Below are 21,031 nucleotides of genomic sequence, written 5' to 3' on the forward strand. Positions count from 1 at the left end.
AATTAAAATAAGAACTCTTAAAAAATAAAAGAGGGCGGGACACATCGCTCGTGCATCCGATGGCAGTTGGGTCCAAAAGAAGAGTCGGTAGACGCGGCGTGGGAAGACTTTCCACTAGATGGACCGCCAACATAGGTAAGGGCTTGGTAAGTTGCTGCATACAGCGCAGCCCGTGCCGCAGTGGGCGTACATCGGCTAAAAAAGAAGAACTCGTACAGATATATTTAAAAATAAAACCATATTCAAGATATTCATATTAACTTTTTTTTTTAATAGAGTTTTATATTAAAGACGGTTATACGTTTATTAAAATATATGAAAATCTCGTTACATATAATCAAATAAAATATAACAGATTAGTATCTTCATGCCCACGTCACAGAAATACAGAGAGTTACGCAAGTTTCTACCCTTGCGTTGTAAATGTCGATGTTTGAGGTCCGTGTGTACATCCGTCGAGAGTGCAAGCGGGTAATACTAAAGGGAACCTTCACGTATATGCATTTTTAAGATTTAACTATTTTCTTATACTTTTTACGCACTTGTTAAGGAAGCGGTAATGTTTTCAATGCATATGACGTTTATTTATTGTTTATTTTTATTTTAAAACTAATTATAAGATTTCATTTGATCGAAATCAATGTAATTTTATTATATATGATCATTAGAATTATCTGTAATTAAAAGCATAAAAATAATTTTATGTTAGTACGTAACGCGCCAGAAACTGAGAAAAACAAAAAAAAAAACACGCTGCACACAAACGCGCTGGCAATGTACAGGATTATTTTTTAAGAGTAAGCTTCATGCACGTACCTCTTGTTCCTCCTCTGTATTGCCATCCTCAGATTGTACGGTATTTGTGCGGTAATTGCCTTTCGCCACATCAATGAACTTTGCCATCGCATCGTGGCTATCATTCATGTATTTATGCTCGAGTTCGTGTTACGTCATATTACTCCCTATTGAGCAACGCTGACCCAGCTATACAAGACTGAAACTTGCGATCTTTGGTCACGGGATCGATTTACGAGATACAACCTTATATAGTTCATATTTTGTGCATTAATTGTGTATAATTACAATTGCGCATAAATAAGTTTTCAATCGAATAATATATAATAACTAGCTGATCCCGCAAACGTTGTTTTGCAAAAAAAAATTGATATTTTAATTTACAAATAAAAAATTAGGGTTGATCGTAGAGGGGTGAAAATTTATGGTTGTATGTATTCTTGTATGCTGTATCATAAAAAAATAAAAACGAAAAATTTCGTTTAAAAAAATAAAAAAAAATTTTTAAGTGTGAACAACCTTTATCACTTAGGGGTATAGAAAATAGATAGTAGCCGATTCTCAGACCTACTGAATACGTATATTAAATTTGGTAAAAATCAGTCAAGCCGTTTCAGAGGAGTTCAAGTTCGAACACCGTGACACGAGAATTTTATATATAAGATAGCGCGAGCGTAGTTTCCGAGTTCGATTTATGGGATACAATCTTATATAATTCACAATTTATGCTTTACTTGTAAAGGATTGTCAGAGGATGGGCATCAGCGTTCTCTATGCACCATACTACACTGCGATTGTCAACCCGCTTGCCAAGCATTGCGATTAGCGTATAACCTCTCATAGATATGTTTAGGAGGCTTATATGCCTTGTTGTGAACGTTTATAAGCTGAAATAACGATATTACTACAACCGCTTATTGGACACTGTCATAGCTTAAGACTGTCTGTTGTTTCGAACAAATATATATTACGATCTGCGAGAAACACATAACTGTTTGTGTGGGCATTTTTGAACCCCTGAATACATCGGAAATATTACATATAATTTTGTCATACTTGGCGAGATATATCGAAATGTTTGTTTCAATTTTATTAAAAGACGTGTTGTTGTGGAGTTTCTTACTGATTCTTTTCCAGAACTATAACATCGCAGCAAGCAGAATCAAAAATAAAATAGATTAAAATAATTTATTGACCATCAAAAAGAGTTCTGTTAAAAGTTCCAATTTTGAATATATTAATTTTATCTTATCTATATCTTTAACGTGGTAGGTTGACCGGCTGTGAGTGTCGACACGTTTACACATATATATATATAACAGCCACCAGCAGAAAGAGGCAAAAGCAATTGATTAGTGATGAGCAGATCTACCTATCATCAGGAAAAAGGAACGCCTGTTTAGATATATTTATCGCGTTGGATCCAATGCGCTCTGCAGACCTAGATTCTAGCATTTTTTTTATTTTCACCTAGAATTACTTTGCCATTAAGTACAGACTGTACTATTTATTGTAATGGAAATCTATAATTTATTCCATATCTAATCTTACATTAATATTCAAGTACTTAAAACTGAACGATTGTTAGTGCTTTAAGCTTGTTAACAACTGTCTTATTGATTTAACTTTTTTATGGTTCCCGCTATTAAAGACTTTCCGTACGGGAGGCACCTGTTTAGGAACATAGAGACAATATTTTCCATAAATTTGTTAGAGACTATTTCATTTTGCTCCTTCACACTATCTTTCACATATCTTTTTTATATTCAGACATCGCTTTGTTTATCCAGACTCCTACTTCTGTTTATTAGACTATTATACATTCAAATTTTTTATTTACATTTTTATTTTGCTTTACTGATTTCTTTATCACATTGTATTACAATTTCTTTTTCTTCCTAGTCTAACTAGTACGATTTGGTACTCTTTGGTACTTATTTACGTTACATTAGACCATTTTACAATAATCTAGGAAAATGTTCAACTTTCCTCTCCTAACAGCCTGGTGATGGTTTGCTTCTTCTCATGCTCAATGAGGTGCGCCACGGTTTTGTCCACCGCAGGTTCACAGGATTGACATAGCTTACAGATATTCACACCATAATTTTTTATGCGTCCCGTTTTTGAGGGAATCCTCATACTTCCCCTGTCATGGGTAACGGGAGAAATTTTTGGCAATAAACATTTCATCACTTAATCTTTTTATTAACATCATCTCTCATCTTTCTTCCATCTTAATTTTATATATTCGTTCGTCTTTAATTCATCACAATTTCATAAATTCCATTTCATTCTTTGTATTTCTTTCATACCTCGCACCTCGCGAAAATATAGAAGATAATGAGGTGTTTCAGATAAAGATGTTGAGTAAAGAGTGGAAGAAAAGGAGTAGGAAAGGTGACCCTCTCTTCGATAGGGTACACTTTCATACTCCAAAGATACAAAGGTAAGGAAGAAGATTTTTTTCGGCCTGAATCTATAATGTTGCCTAAACCTCTTTTACGAGAATCTCGATTCGGATCGTTACGAAAAAGATGTGTTTGTGCGTATCTACAGCTGCTTGTTAAAGTATTTATCAATTATTTTAATCAATGTGTTTGTGTTTATATTACAATTTTTTTTTAATAAACCAAGCGTATATTTTTCTATATATGCGCAATCCATCCACATGACATAATGCGCGGTTTAAAAGACGAGTAACAATTGTGCTCTCTGTTTATATTGCACTTTTATTAATAATTGTAATTTGACTTACGATGTCGCCATCTTGACCAATTTATTTTCCTGTAATACCCACATATTTATATCGTGATGCAAAAATAAAAACCGTCAATTGCTACCGCTTATGCATTGAGCCGTGATAAGCAGTATATGACTTTAAAGTCCCGGCGGGTACTAAAAAAGCGAGGCTGTAAAAACGTCCACTCCGCCGCTGCGCACATGGGGGCCGGCCGATTTGCACACGGACGAATGTGCATACGTATATACACACGCACACGAGTACGTCACAGATGTAAAATATTTTACTGACATAAGACGCACATACGGCTGGATTTAAATGTTAAATTCAATCTTTGATATAACCAGTAAGAAATAAAAAAACAACTAAGAATTTAAAAAATAGGGTAAATATTAAAACCAAAGAAATAAAATAAAAAAAATAATATACGTAAATGTAGAATCCAGAAGACGATGTATGTATGCAAAAGAATGAGAAGCAATGAAAGATCGTGTGAAGTAAAGAAAGAAGAATGGTTGGTAGACAAAAAATTATTATTGAAAAAAGATCACTCGCTCACACACGGTAGGGGAGTTCGAGAGACCTCAAAAGGGAGACCATAAAAATGAAAATATTAGTTCAAGTAATTCACTCTACGAGACAGGCAGTGCCTTCGTTCAGTCTTGTAATTCTGTAGTTAGACATAAAATATCGTATATAAAGGCAGATGGAAATGCGGCGTATGATTATATAGGAGGCCGTGTCAGTGCGCGATCAATCAAAGTCAATCGGGTTCGGATCGCGACGCCTGCCACTGGTGACGACCGTCGCCGGGAGATCTCTATCCGACTGCGGTGTAAGTGCCCGACTATCTGTCTTATTAGCCACTGCTGCTATTCCTGTTCACTGTGCATATAAAAAGTCAAAGGAATAGTCGGAAATTATTTCTGAAATAGTGAAACATATGAAATAATAAATAGAGTCATTTGTTACAGGTGTAAATATTTATCATGCTATACAAAGTGACCACTTTCAAAGATGTTACATTAATTTACTTATTTCAAATCGATTGCCGTACAATGATATGTAATATGTACACTTTTTCCTACTATATTATTATTATTTATTATTTCTGAAACTTGATTTTCGGATAGAATGTAGCAAATGAAGCTATACATACATATATTCTTTTGAACACTAATCACTCTGTATATACTGATGAAGCTTTTAGCTCTCAAGAGGGAACATTAACTCATTTTGGTAACGCGCTTTCAAGGGTTCGTTTAAAATTTGACCTCTGAAGGTCCAATGCAATGTTAATCTTCAAACATGCTATGGATCAAGGGCCCGTATTCGGTCTTTTTCCCTACAACACTATAGACCCGAGAATCGAACGGTGAATCTAGTGAATGGTCAATGACGTCTATGGTCGTATTATTATTAAGTTTTAAAACCAAATATCTGATGTAAACGGTATCAATTTTACGAAGAGAAATCTAAATACACTCTCAAAATCTTTGATGCGAATACCATAGTTTATCTTACAATATTTTTGTTAGAAGTGTATATATACTATATTGTAGATTGACAAGGCGTACGTATTTTTCCGATATCTTAAATTTGAACGGAACCAAAATAAAATTAATACAGCACTTGACATACTCAGAAGGTCTATTTAACAAACTTCATTCTTGACGTTCCAGGATTTTGTACTTATTCGATTCAATTAGCAAGCGCCGAGAGGCTCAAATATGATCCCCAATTATTTCCAAACATTAATTTTTGAGTGCCAGCTAAGTATCCACGTGCCTCAGTCACTCTTAAATGCGTGTTCAACTCCTTGTGTACTATACTACGCATGTACAAATAAGTAATTGTCCGAACCGAGAATAAAGATATTCGTTGACGAATGAAAATAATTGATATAGCCTACCAATTTGGCCAAGTAGAAGTGGCAGTTGATAAGACTACAGTGCTCAGAAGAGCTGGTTTCCTTGGCTGTAAGGTTCTAGAGTGGAGATAACAGACCAGCAGGTGCAGCGGTAGAGAGACGATCTTGTTATTGTCGTTGAAACACGCTGGATGTGCCTTAAACAGGTCCTGTTGTAAGTCTCTGGAAGAAGCTTATGTCCAGCACTGGATCTCTTACGGTTAAAATGATAATGATCGTATTCTCTTATTATATAAATAGTTTTTTGTTATTAAATTGTCTAACAAATTGAATTTCGAACCTCACACTGGAATAAACTATGAAGGTATCCTTAGTAAGGTAAAGAAGCATGTTCACTTAGGTAAGAATAGGACCAATATTTAGCCACTTCCGCACATGTAGTGGTAGTCGTGCAACAAAGTAAATCGATTAGTGCTCTCTCGTGCATCTTCAGGAGTTATGTTACACCGATTAATGCAAACACAGAGTCTTAATCAATGTAACATAACACACTTTGTTGCACGACTACCACTGCATGTGCGGAAGTGACTAAATATTGGTCCTTTTTTTACTTAGGATCCACTTTCGCAAGGTAACGCCCAATTTCATTAAATATTTAAGTTCACTTAGATCTTAGTTTGAACTGTCAGTTATTAATCTTATTTTTTCTATTGTTTATACTATTTCACTGTTTACATCTCTGCTTGTATTGGTCATTTACCTTATATTGAACCATTTTGCATGTGTGTATATACAGCACTCTTTTCTGTAACATGCACGTTGTTCCATTTTCGAAAATTCAATTAATTCAAACATATTGTAAATCACTGTTTAATATAATTTGAGTTCTTATGCCAGAACGCAACGTTAATTTTGATTATCAATTGACCATCGATTAGCGACCGATTAAATTAATATCGAGTATCAAGCGTTCTTGATCCATTATATGCAATAGTAAAATATAAAAATTTACCTATTACTTTAATCATGTTAATTCGTAATATGGATATCCGGAGATATATCTGTTCAGAAATATCTCGTGTGTGTCTTGACAACTGCGTAGTTTTACGTCTCAACGATCGAAACTTTAGACGGTGACTCTTACTTCTTACAATATACTTAACCAGTCAACATATATAAAAGTTTTTATTACGTAAAATTACGACGACAAATCTTAATAGGTTTCTGAATACATTTCCATCTTCATTGATTTTTTTACTTTCTCTTCTTTTAAATTAACAATGATTATATGTATACTGACATTTATTAATATATATATGTGTATCTTTACAGGTAGTTTAAAATAAAGAGATCGGATACAGTCACCGAGCATTTACGTCGAGTTGAATTCTGTAGAATTTCAGGTAAAATTAGAAGAGTATACATTTAATAAAACTGATAGAAAAGAAAACATTCAACCGTCTGTTATACATGGTGTATATTTAATTATTTATATGCTCTTCTTAGCTGTATAAATGGTACGCTAGTAATGCATTTTGACAGTAGAGAACAAGATAACTAGAAACAAATGATTTAACAGTTGACGTAAATAGACTAAATTAAAGTAGTTTACTTTAACTGGTCATTGTTAACACACCTTTCTAATTTACTTTGATATTATTGCCTTCTCACATTAAGGTTTTGGTATTATTGTCCTATTTATTTGTATATTTTCAGAATATAAATTAATTATATATAATAATAATACAAATTGATATGAAATACCGTTGAGCAGTGGTAGCCCCAGTGGCAGAGGACTTAGACCTGCGATAATAGATCGTGTGTTCAAATCCCGGTAAACAATCTTAAGTAATTGAAACTTTATGCATTAATTGTATAGGGCTGCCACTGCTCACAAGGAAGTTTCTAGAGGATGAACAGTAACGTTCTCTGCGTATTATCACCACAATATCACATCGCGATCCCCGAACCACTTACCAAGCATGGTGATTATGGTCTATTCACCCATAGATATCATTGGCTCATGCCTTGCAGGTGGGCCTACGGGCTGAAACGACGATCAAATACAATATATCATATATTTTATAACAAGTATTATGTAATATTAGTAACATAGTGCCAACTATATTGCCAGTATTATTAGTATTTGTTTATCGAAAAAAAAAATCATCTATAAAACCAACAAAATGAAGTTTTGAAACACTTCAAAGGCCACTTAATTAATATATTTTCATTCAACTGTTGATCTAATTATATTTTAAAATCCTGCTTCGTTAAATATAGCTTCCCTAAATTACTTCCTACTGTCGCATGCGCATTTACGAGCGGGCTGGCGGGCGGTGCACTTTCATGCACGACAACCACTGCATGTGCGGAGGTGGCTAGATATTGGTCCTTTCTTATTTAAATTACTTCCGTTTTGGCTTCTGCATTTGAAAGGAACTTTATATTTATTAATCACAAAATATATTTTGAAACTATTTCTGCAAAACATTGCCAGTGGTTCCGAATGTAACCGAAAAAGTAAATTTAGTACGAGTTTTCAAATATAAAATTAACTTTAGTTCGTGTTATAAATAGTGGCCCGTCATTGTCAAGCCTGGCCACGCCCGTGTCACAATGGGAGAGGTATTCATTTTTAAAATTAGAAACACACTTCCGAACCTTCCGAGTTCATTATATCCACTGATAAATGTGAATTCATTTATCTAATTGCTGGGTTGCTAGGAGTGACAGCCCAAGCTGAGGTCCCCCCGGTGGGGATCCTTGAGTCTAATCACTGCATAGAAAGTCCACCTAAGTGATCTAAAAGATTGGTAGGCTTCCAATCGGGTGAGGACCAAGACGAGACCTTTCCGGGCAGACCTAGGCTCTCTGCGCCCAGCCTCCTTTAGGCAGTTAAAAATCTTGAGAAAATTCTCGTAGTTACTAGTTTCATTTAGATGCAAGTTAGCATGCAAGCAAATAACTAGTTTTATTTAGTTCATCTAGATACACGCCACTTTCTATTTTTTTTTCTATTTCGGCCCCAGTTTTTGGGAACCTCTTGTTCCTCTATCATTTTTGGGAGTATAGTTTTATTTATTTTTCTTCTCTCGTCCGTCTGTCATTCTGGCATTTTATCTTGTTCCTTTCTTCCTTAACAATTTTGGACACTTTTTATCGGAAATTTATGGAAACCCTTAGTCCAGCCGTGGACAACTGAATCGAATTTAGTTTTCGTTCATGTCGACTCCAGGGAAATTAATTTTTGACATAACCAATTATGAAATCTCTAAAAGGCGGGGGATCATCTAGGTTTTAGCTATGGCTGGACATAGGTGATAAGGCGTTCCATACACTGACAATATTAAATAATATTATTTATAGTCGGCCTGTTACAAAAAGTGAAGAGGCGAATAAAACGATTATTCCTTAGATACGTGTTCTATTTATAACACTTAAGATCGAACTTCTTCAAAAACAGTTCACGTAAATATCTCCAGCTACGACCGTGCAATAACAAAAATAAAAATAAAGTGCGTCAGTTTACTTCTTAAGACATTTGCAGCGAATGTTATATCGCGACGTTATATTTAATTATCATCCGGCCCTCCATTGTTCGCGAAGTAGCACTAAAAACAACGATAAAAGTATAGAAAAACATACATCAAGCAACGTGCATGGGTATAACGCGGCCACACAAGTGCGATCGCGCGCGCTCGACACGATACCGTTTATCTCGGCGACGCACCATTCAAATGTCATTTCTTGTAAACAGCTCTATCATGTTGCGAAATGTGATCTGCTATAATAATTGTTCTAACACTCGCTTACGCACGCGGTTCTGCATATAAAAATATATTAATTATTGATAAGCATTTAATAACACTTTAGGTAAAACATGCAGTCCAATTGTAAAAACTCAAAATGTGATTTTTGGGATTCTTCCTAAGGCCGGTAGATCTCTGAGGTGATAACAAAATGAAGTTCGAAGTAGAAGTGTGTATATTCATCATGCTTAGCCCATGTTTATATCGATTTAAAACAATGTTCAACCAATTAAAATCGTCAGCCAATGACAAGTCGAGAAATATTGTAGAGCGCTTTCTTTTTTTAATACACCTACCACCATTCTTTTCGTAATACACCAAAAAGGGCGTGGCGAAGGAAGAGAGGTGAGGTGTAAATGGAATGTAAATAAATGGTAAGAGAATTATTAAAAATGTAAAGGTTGGAAGAAGAGTAAAAGATATTGTGAAGAACGGAAGAGAGGGATAAAAAAAATAAAACTAAACAAAATATTTAAATTAAAAATGCCTCTGTCCTCAATATGATAGGAGGTTCCAGATTTTGAAAACAAGGGTCATATTAAACAAAAACACTCTGTTCAGGTTAGAACGTATGGCTGAAGAAACAGACGTCACGCAGGATTGATATGTATGTATCAAATGGGCTCTCATATAATCGCATCTGTCTGTGCGGACGAGCCGGGAGAGATTGTGAAGGACTTAAAGAAAGGTCTCTCAATGAAGCTTGTGTTTACAATTTCTTTACTAAAAGCACACCAATAAGAAGAAAATTGCTTAGTAATAAAAATATAACGATATTCGTAATCTATAGTTTTTAATTTTAAGCATATTTATTGTACGAAAGTTTTATATTTTACTTAACTGAAGAAAATTTCCAAATCGGTTTAAAAACTCAAATTACGAGGCAGCGACATAGGTACAAACATAATAATGTTACTCATAAATAAAGTAACAGTTATCCTTATTTATATTATGTGTAATGTTAGTACAGTTTGACTACGTTTGGTTCATGGCATGCCATTCTGATGTCGCTATATAGTTCTGTCAGAACTTAGTCAACAACTCATATAAAGACGTGATTCTTCTATCAACACGTTTAAATACATAAACTAGCTGCGCCCGCGACTGTGTCGGCGTGGAATTTAAAAAATAAATATATATTGTTTACTTAGATTTCATTTTTCTACTTTATTACTACCACGCTACTCCTTATGACATCAGCTACCTGCCTGTATATGAAAACAAAAAGCAAACAGACATTCCAATTTTATTTATTTATACAGATGTGTACATTGTTATGTATACTTGTAACATTTGAAAAAGTTCATCAAACAAAACTTGTAAAAAATGGTACTTCAGTGTAAAGATGCCAAAACGACTATAACTGCTATGAAAGAAGGGCGCCCCCTAACACTAGCCGGAAGGACGAAAAAACAGTGTCTCCTCATAACATCCAAGTGGCGGACGAGAACAGGCAGAACTAGTATTAGAAGAAATATGGATTGCAAATATGCGAGCTAAAATTTGCTCGCATATTTGCAATCCAAAGCTCTGTGATAGACGAAGCTGTAATAGCTCCACAACGCTAACAGCGCCAACATCTAACAGAAACTAGTAAAGATTATTTAAGTAATAAAAAAGCTTAACAATAAATTCCTCTATTTCATCAAGGATACTTGATAGTCCTCCGATAAGGACGTAATTGAAACCATCGTAATCTCTTACAAGAGAAGAGAGCTCAATTTTACTTTAGTTACGATTAATTTAGGATATTCTAGAATTCATCTAAAGTGAATTCTTATATAGACAAATATTAAAAATATATTCTACTTGGAATTTATTTCACTGCAAAATGTAGGTTACAATAAACGTTGCTATGAAAATAGCTAGCGATCAAATTGAAGCAAACGAGTTACTCGAATGTTGATACGATTTGGGCGCGTACAGCATCTGGCCGGCTCGTTAGTTAGGGCAGTGTGCCCCACGGGAGCGCTAGCTAACGGCGCGGGCGTTCGTCTGCGTTTTTAACCTAATTCCATGTAAGTTATCGAATAAATGTCCCAAGGGCCAAGAGTCCGATAGACCTTTGTTAAAGCTCTGCTCTTTGTGATGGCACAACGATGCCCTACAGGTAGTCATCTTTATATGACTTAGGAGAAGGCATATGATCACATACAGGTTCATCATAACCACCATCATAATCATGTCATATGTTAAACGCTCACTGAAAGGTATTTAAGTCTCTCCCAAAAATATTTAATGGAATCAGGCGTTACTTCGCGGAAGTCCATCCTAAGTAAGAAAAGGACCAATATTTAGCCACTTTCGCACATGCAGTGGTAGTCGTGCAATGAAATGCACCGACGGTGTAACATAACTCCTGAAAATGCGCCGTGGAGGGGTGAAACACGTGTTGAGTGATTTGGTGGTGGCGGTTGTGTGATTCGCATTGTTTGCCGCATGCGCATTTATCAGCGGGCTGGCGGGCGGTGCATTTCATTGCACGACTACCTCTCCCAAAAATGATCACGATGACCAGCCTTGCACTGCCCGTTTCCAATAAAACATTTTGTAGAACCTACTCACGTCGCGCCTATTAGCTTGTGGTCGCCATTCGAGAACTTTCGGCCTCAACGGCTGGGGTTGCATAAGCGTAGTGCCTCGCTCCCACCTTGGTTCTTCTACTGATCTCTTCATTTTTAATCAGAACTCTCATTGCAGCTCCGTGCACCAGATTCACTATATCCATTTTAATTTCAAGTTAATGGTGTCATTACAGAGGAACACAATTTGATTCTAATTTACTTAAAATCGACTGTACGAGCATTGTTATTTTAAAAAATTAAGTGGACAATGTAAATAAATTTATAAATATACATGTAGTTTTCGCTACATTTCCTCCTTGTAACGTATACGTTCCAAATATGAAACGTATATTAAGTCTCCTTGCAAATTATCTTCGAATGAAGTCATAACTGCGTTTAATGAAGGGCTTTCGTCGTACCGGTCGACTGCCCGCCCGCCCATTGTATGGAGATTACTTGGCAAAGAGTGCTGATGTAATAATAGGCAGTGATACGTGTCGCGAATTCAGCCCTGCTCATTTGAATGGTATTCGCGGTATGCTTATCCGGAATTACGTACTGCTCATGCTCATGCATCTCGTGTTACTCGTTTAATTATACCGGTTTAGATTTCATCATTTCATACGTTCATAGATTACCAATATGAAGTTAAAATCTGTATAAAGCGCTTATCATCTAATATATAAAATTCTCGTGTCACGGTGTTCGAACTTGAACTCCGAAAACGGCTTGACTGATTTTTACCAAATTTAATATGCGTATTCAGTACGTCTGAGAATCGGCTACTATCTATTTTCTATACCCCTAAGTGATAAAGGTTGTTCACACTTAAATTTTTTTTTATTTTTTTAACGAAATTTTTTGTTTTTATTTTTGTTTTATGATACAGCATACAAGAATACATACAACCATAAATTTTCACCCCTCTACGATCAACCCTTATTTTTTATTTGTACATTAAAATATCAATTTTTTTTTTGCAAAACAACGTTTGCGGGATCAGCTGGGATGTTATTGAATGCGAGCAGCGCAGGACAGGTCATTATGGCGATTTATTGGGGCGGCCTATGCCCTGCATTGGACGTCAATCGGTTGACATTATGATCGCTTATAAGCGGCTCGCCTCCAGTGCATGTACAAAACATTAAACACATTCATTTAACTAGATAATTTATAAGTTAAATTATCTGTTAATTACCAACACGTCTAAACCATAACAGCATAGATAACTCAAGGTTTTGTTAAACAAAATAAAGTTTGTAATTAAAACACTGTTATGACAAAATTTTTATTAAATATAATACACGTCGAACAGACAAAAATTAATACGTTTTTTTTTTTATTTAGTATTGATATTTAAACATGAATTGTGTCTCAGATAGTATTCCCACGATGCAATCTTGTACATAACACTAGTTGATTTTTTTCAACCAATTTATCTTTTCTTAAGTATTGAATCTATTCAGACGTTATAGTCCATGATTTTAATACGATAACATATTTTTATTTTATATTATCGTTCGCTGATTAAGTTACATTACGAAAATTTGAGTAAATTATTTAAAAAATATCCTCAATTTGACCTGCTTCAATTAACATGAACTAATTTAAATAATGTTAAAAGTGTTTAATTAACAGAATAAAAATTCATATATGTATGTATATCTCTCATCACCATTCTTCATCTCTCTCAAATCCATTCAAAGGTTGCCTGGTAATGACCGGCCAGTGATAAGACCACCTGTTCTACTACCTCTGCATAAATTAATTTTTAATTTTATAAAATCTTCTTTTAGATCGTTTTTTTTTTCTTTAACTTTGTGTACAATAAAGTGTATATAAATAAATAAATTATATATAACTGTTAATAATTACGTAATATTAACTGTTATTGTAAAAACAAAGGCACAAAAAAAACTGGTCTTATTTATATTATCTGTAAAAATAATCGTGAGTAGCAAGAGACGGAAATACACTAATGTAATAGGATATGTTTATGTCAGCGTTTCGTAAACTGTTCGGCGGAACTTCGGGGATCCGTAGAGGTCACTCACGGGTTCCGCGAATGTTACACACGATAATATGCAAGGAAGTGACATAAATATAATAACAATATAATAGTCTGTGCAAATGCGACAATACGACGTCTGGAATTGTAACGGCACCGTCCGGTTTAATTTTGGTATTTAAAAGCAGCCCCGATATGATCACGAGGATTTCCGGTGTCGGTGATTCCCTGCGAGTTCTTTTATAAGAATGTTTGTATTGTAGTCATTTACTGACGTGAATTGATGCCGAACCTAACAAGAATTCAAATTTCATCAATTAAGTCTAATATTAAATATATATGTAATGAAAAATTGCAATATCACTCATTCCGTTAAAATTTGAAAGTACTATGAATGAGAATATCAGTTGTTTTAAAGACTATTGTATTAATTTTGAACAAAATTTTTAAGAAAAAAAATAAGTAAGTTTATTTTCTAATTGCAACAGTTCCATAATTATAAAGTTTTATATTTTCGATAAAGAAACACTTCAGACGATTTATACCAAAAGGCATAAATTTATTAGGTATAGTTAAAACTTGTGGTGCAAATCCAACATAGTCTCAAATATAAAATTCTTATATATAGGATAAAGCTAATATGTAAAAATATAAAGTTACAAATAACTCCGAGAGCGTCCATTCTCATGGGTAATAAACGATACGATACCGCTCTCGCGCGCTAGTGTTTGACGTGCGGCGCCGATATCACCGAGGTCAAAGCTTCGCGGCGGTGACGTCACGCCGGGACCCGCGTTACGCACCAAGCCACCGCGTTAGCAAACTACAGTAATACCCCGCTTTACGCGACCCCGTTATACGCGGTTTCACTATAACGCGAATTGCAAATTTCGCGCTCAAATGCCTCGAATTACGCGAAAGAGTGCGTATAAATATAATGTAGTCATCAACTTCTCTATGGTGTCTTGACCATCTGTCAAACAATTAAAAACAGTGTTGGGTGTTATGAACGTATTTTACAAGAACGTAAACAAAACGTTACCCAAAAGACAATAGATGTATTTTTCCGTAAAAAATAAGAGTATGTATTGCATAAAGTGTTCCTAGAATTAAAGTGATCGATTAAAATGATTTGTATTTTTTTGTAATAGTTTTTGACTATGTTTAGTCATAAACCTCGTTATACGCGAATTTCAGTTAATGCGATTTTTTTGGAACATATCCCTCGCGTAAAACGAGGTATTACTGTACTACTCACACAGCTAAACCAAACTCACTTTCTTGGTCTGGATCAGATCGAAAACTTAGGGCCTTGTTGGGGATTTTTTTTTAACTTTCAAAGAGTATGCCAATTGAAACATGTGCCACGTGCATTCTTATGTAACAGCGTGAGTCCAGCGAGTAATTGACTGTCCTCTAGCCCTTTTAAATTATATTGCTGGCTATAATAAGCTTCTTTAAATTCACTGAAATCTACACTAAATGTAACTTACACGGGTATAATTCTATTCAAGTTAATAAATAATCTTTATATAAATCGCGGTTCAAGATACAGTAAAATACAAGTGTAGTATGGGTTTCTGAAAAACAAGTAAGAATACAAGTATTTTGTTCGAATTGAAAACAATAAATATACCATTGGGTTAATACCTTCCATCCACCTTTTAGTCAGTGGAGCATATTAAGACGTACCAATTACTTTATCATTATCTGATGGATGTAGGCTGACTCAATTTTAAATAGTACCAATTTAAATCGGCCTGAATGTAGTCTCTTTTGAGAACTTTAAGACCGTATCGTCCGTCCATCTTTTGAGTGGATTCCCTTGCCTTATTCTTAGAATATTAAGGCGGCACCTGCTATATGTTCTGCGCGCTATGTGGCCTGTCTATTCCTACTGCAATTCGTTGGACAAAGTAGGTTATTTTAGTTCATCTAATGAGCTCCTCAATTTAGATTCTCGTAGAGAAATTCCAAATTTCAGGTTATCGAATATGGCCTAGTATTTTTTTATCTGACTTGCACAACTGCTTTAATACAGATGATGTACGGAAAGTGGGAAAGAATGAAAAAAGTACAAAAGAAATTGTGACGTAAGGCAGACGAAAAGATCGTAAAAGGATGTGATGCATAAAATTAATAAACGAAAGAAACTTTTTATATCTCATCATACGAATATTTCAATATTGTTATACTTTAGCGGCTCGTAAAATGGATTTTTTGCCAAAATATGCCTTAACATTTTAGAGAATTCTCTAATGTACCCACTATTTCTTATTTTAATCGGTACTTTGTTATATACATTAAACTTAACAAGGAAAGCTTCTTTCAAAATTATAATAATTGGACGAAGGCTGTATCATCATTCCATTTACCCATTTGACATCTGCGAGATTGTTCTAGTCGCAGATACCTTCTTACTGATATTTAAAAAAAAAATATTGGGATATTAGTGCCAAAATATTAAGTTGTGTTGAACGAAAGGATCCAAAAACGGGGCCATATCTGTAGATTCCACGTGTGCGCGGTCCAGAGGGAGAAACCACGTTTCAATGTATAAGACACTGAGATATATTGGACGAGATGTATCGCAGACAGTAGAGAAGGTACTAACAACTTGTAAAATATATTAGTAATTGAGTATTGTAAAATAAACTTTTAATATCGGAGCAAAGCAAGTCGCAATAACAGAGCGCTATAAAGTTTTAGTGGAGTGTAATGTAAGTCGGTGCTCGTGGCGTATAATTTTCGAAGTTTCGCTAGCGCTTTACGTCTTATGATATTGGATTTTGTTCACGAACTCGAATCGTCGAGGGGCAGGTGGGCGACTTGCGTTTGTGTTAAGTGCAACATTTCTTCTTCTTTATTGATATGCGAATAAATTAAATGTTTATTATCGTCAACGTGGCTTTGTACATTTTATTATTAGGTCCTTGAATAAGTTCTCGCTGTTTTTTGAAAGATGGCGTTGCGGCACTCTGTGCCTGGAATTTCGTACGGTAACAAATCACCAAAGTAGTGCTATATGTAACCTCAAATTATAGTAGAATAGTGTTTACCACAGTGTCAAATATTATTTGCCTTTTGTGAAAATGTGTACTTTTGTGCCAAATAAAGTGGTTTTGCGGGGAATTTTATTGCACTGCTTTATTCAGAAAATCTGCAGCAGAAGCACACAGAATTCTCGTTGTGACATATGGTGACAATGCTTTGTCGAATACAACGTGCAGAGACTGGTTTAGGCGCTTCAAAAGTAATGATTTTGACCTTGAAGACAAAGAGCGTTCTGGAGCACCGACAAAATTTGATATATAAAATTTGATATTATAAATATTAATTAAAAGATAAGTCAATGTTTGATGTCTACATGTGGTACAGTTTTGATGAACATCTACTTTTTTTTTTATTAATTCTAATTTGTATCGCTAGTGTTTGTTTTACAATATTTTATTTTCGCTTTTACTAAGCGCAGACAGTTGAAAGAGGGTTGCCGCTATTTAATACTGATCTTTCTTTTCCAAGCTGCGAAGCACGACAGCATTTTATAATTTTTACAATTTTTCATACACAATTTTTTATTATGGGTAAATACAGCTAAAATTTATACATATTAACATAAAAATTTGTAAGATTTACTCAATTATATATTAGTTGGTACATTATTTTGTTTCAAGTCGCTGCCCAGGCGCTAGAGACCGTTAAATGCCTTGAGATTTAGGACAATGTGCCGGGCCAACTAATCAAAAGATTCAGTCTGTTATTGTATGGAGACATAAATTACAACACAGCGCTAGTTTTACCAGCTTCCATCTCTCATGAAGTTTTTTTCAAAAATTCAATTTTACTACAAACTTTATACATAAAAGACCTGACGATTGTTACGGTGAAAACCTGATTAGTAAAATGAAAGAAGTTTTCAATTTGTAAACAATGGTTTGAATCGTGTGTGTCACGTGACATCATGACGAGTGGCTATTGCGATGGCAATGGTAAGTTGCAAAAAACTCGAATCTTTGTTATAGTATAAATATTAATAAAAATGTAAAATATGTAATAATGATTTGTTATGCCATAGACTACTTGGTGATCAAAAGCAGACTAGTAAATTAATATTTGGTACACCTTATATAAAAATCCTTTGACTTGCAATATTCGTTTATCGATGTCAGAAATATTAAATAACTTTATGATATAACAGCAAGAAAAACATAAGCACAAATTAGAATTACTACACAATAAAAACAGTTATGGTTTACTATCTATCCTTGCAGACTTTGTACTGGCTTGACCTATCGCATTACAATAGAAAAAAATAGGTTAATGTAACACATTTCAGAGTGATCACTTTATACAAAGTGATTGTAAATGAATAAGTTAAAAGCTCTAGCTAACCTAGGTTAGGTTAGGTTAGTTAGTTAGTTATTTTAATCATACTAATGTATAATTTCTGTAATTCTGAAGTAGATAAAATTTTCAAAAGAAGTCTGAAATTGTTGTCACAACATACTAAAGATTTATGTCATTGTTATTAGGAATTGAGTTTTAAATTCCATAAGCAAGTTTCGTACGAAAGATAAAGATATAACCCGACCAAGTTGAGAATCCCGAATATTTTCGTCGCCGGCGGCCGGCGCGGTTGCGTCACAAAGGCGTCTCGTCTTTCTATTTGAGGAGGTCGCGTAACGTCACTTCGAGTCCGCGCTGTACACCCGTGTGGTTCCCACGCAACGTCTTACGTTAATTCTGTCATGTTTACTGCCCCACGCATTAAATTATCTTAAATTTTATGTTTGGAATTTAACTTCTCTGCCAGATACGTAACTTGTTGTCTACGACAAAATGCCTTAGCTAAAACTTATTACGCACCATAAAACACTTGAACCCTTAAACCTTTTTTAAAAATATATATATATCTTCTTAATAATAAAATTACTGGCAACAATAATAAACTAGACTTTTTAGATCCGTATAACGTCTGTAATTCAAAAAATGAAATCAGATGTTTTGGGGAAAATACAATATGTTTTGTCAGTCTCGTTTTGACTCTTGTGGTAACAAGCTGTAATGTTTATTTGTAAAGAAGCAACAGTTTGTGATACAAAGCGAAGAAACAACGAGAGCTTAGTATAGAAACTCAAATAGATATTGCCAGATTAGTAAAAGCTTCGAGATGGTGTGCAATCGACCATTAAAAGGTTTGCGAAGATTGGTTCTAACGTAAATATAAATAAAAAAAACACCTCGCTCGTTGCGTGTCTGCTGACCGCCAGGTCAGAAAACTTTCCCGTGACTGAAAGACCACAATAAAACTTTTGTGGTCTCTGTAGATGTTTGAGGACATCGTTAGACCGATTAGCTCTCGGTGCGAGAAGAGTCACAGAAGCTAAAGGGCTGCAAGAATAGAAAGAATTCCTGGCTATTAGACAACGACAGCATTACGTTCGTTTGTTAAAAATCAAATGTTGAGGGTAGGCGAATATTTGTCTCGTTAGGCCATTTGTTTGCGGCACGTTTTCTCGGCTAATACTCCGTACGATTAAGAAACACGTGTAACCTTTTACATAAAACTGTAAAGCCATTGACTGAGACCACGGATAAATATCGCACAGTTGGGATCTTTCTGCACTATGCTACAGACGTGCTCAACATGAATTTTTACAAAAAAAACATTACTATTGCACTTACTATATTGTGTATAGGCAAATGAAAGACATAAGTAAAGCTTCCATTTATATCAACAAGCTCCCAAAGTGTATATATATGTCTGTATGGATTCAATTTAAAGAACCCAGAACCCCTTTTACCGGTTCTCTTATACTGACAAGGAAACAAACCATTTAAAGTTCTTGCAAACGAAAATAAAAAAACAATTTTTATCTCCGTAAAAGACATCTAAAAGTAATTGAAAACTAAACACAATCTTCTTCTTCTTTCCCTTTTCCCTTTATTTGGGGTCGGTTCTCCTTATCAATTTGCGCCAGGCCACTCTATCCTGGGTTGTCCCTGCATCAAGTTGAAGGGTTTCCAGTTCCTTTCTGATATTAGACCACCACGTAGCTTTTGGACGCCCTCTCCCTCTTGGGAATTCTGGGAGGCTTAAGGCAGTTTTTACTACGTGGTTATCTGGTTTCCGTTGAGTGTGGCCATACCATCGTAATCTTTTTTCTTGTAATTTGCTGGGGATCGGAGCTACCTTAAACGAACCTCTCATATATTCGTTCCGTATTTTGTCCATTCTAGTGACGCCACCTGACCATCTAAGCATCTTCATCTCATTGACATGAAGTGTTTGCTCGTGTCTCTGACTTACAGTCCAGCATTCCGAGCCGTAGAGCATAGCTGGTCTGACAACTGCTTTGTAGACTTTACCCTTGGTCTTAATGGGCATACGGTTATCACATAGAACGCCTGACACTTCCCTCCACTTCATCCATGCAGTCTGTACTCTGTTCTTGACATCAGCGGTTGAGTCTGCATCGATACTTAAGGTCGACCCTAGGTACCTGAACTTAGTGACGGATGGTATTGGAATGCCACTGATGTTCAGATTGCTATGGCCTTGTGTTGGTGTTGGTGCAAATGCACAGTGCATGTGTTCCGTTTTGGATCTACTTATGCGGAGGCCGTTGGATTCTAGTTCTCTAATCCATAGGTTCAGGTCTCTCTGCAAATCATCCGCTGATTTGTTTGCAAGAACAATATCATCTGCATATAGAAGGCACCATGGTAAGGCATTCTGTATATCCTTTGTGAGGTAATGCATGACGCAGTTAAATAATAATGGGCTAAGTGCGGATCCCTGATGAACGCCAACTGTTACTTCGAACGGGTCACTGAGTCCTGCCGGGCTTCTCACCTGGGTCGCGCAGTTGTAGTACATGTCTTTTACTATGGAGACATACTTTTCGGGGAGGCCTTGAGACCTGAGAGCTTGCCATACAAGTTGTCTTGGCACTCTATCGAAAGCTTTTTCCAGGTCAATGAAGACAATATGTAAATCTTCTTTATTGCATCTATGTTTCTCCATAAACTAAACACAATAAAAATAAAAAATAATAGCTTTTACTTTACTCAGAGAAAATCACAGAAAACGAGAAGCAATGCTTGCAATAAAACTAATTATAAAGAAGAATGGCTTTTGAACGGAATGCTAAGACAACCTTTAAAAGATTAGAAAAACCTTTCAGCGTACTTCGTTGGAAAATAACGGAGAAAGTCCTAATAAAACTTTGTATTTCAGAG

General features: G+C 35.2%; 1 protein-coding gene across 5 annotated transcripts in view; it reads left to right on the forward strand.

Annotated features, from left to right (window-relative positions):
* The window catches only part of wge (winged eye), a 168,335-nt gene that overhangs the window by 39,244 nt on the left and 108,060 nt on the right, over window positions 1-21,031 (forward strand). The window contains exon 2 of one of the 5 annotated variants that reach the window (XM_068776098.1): window positions 6,738-6,808. The exons of the other annotated variants lie outside the window; for them this stretch is intronic. The gene's annotated coding sequence lies outside the window, so the exon portion shown is untranslated. The remainder of the gene's footprint in view (window positions 1-6,737; window positions 6,809-21,031) is intronic. 5 annotated transcript variants of the gene reach the window in all.

This window comes from Battus philenor, unplaced genomic scaffold (genome assembly GCF_028537555.1).
Source record: "Battus philenor isolate CCGP_79_NKW_IND1 unplaced genomic scaffold, ilBatPhil1.0.hap1 SCAF_9, whole genome shotgun sequence".
Taxonomy (NCBI): Eukaryota; Metazoa; Arthropoda; class Insecta; order Lepidoptera; family Papilionidae; genus Battus; species Battus philenor.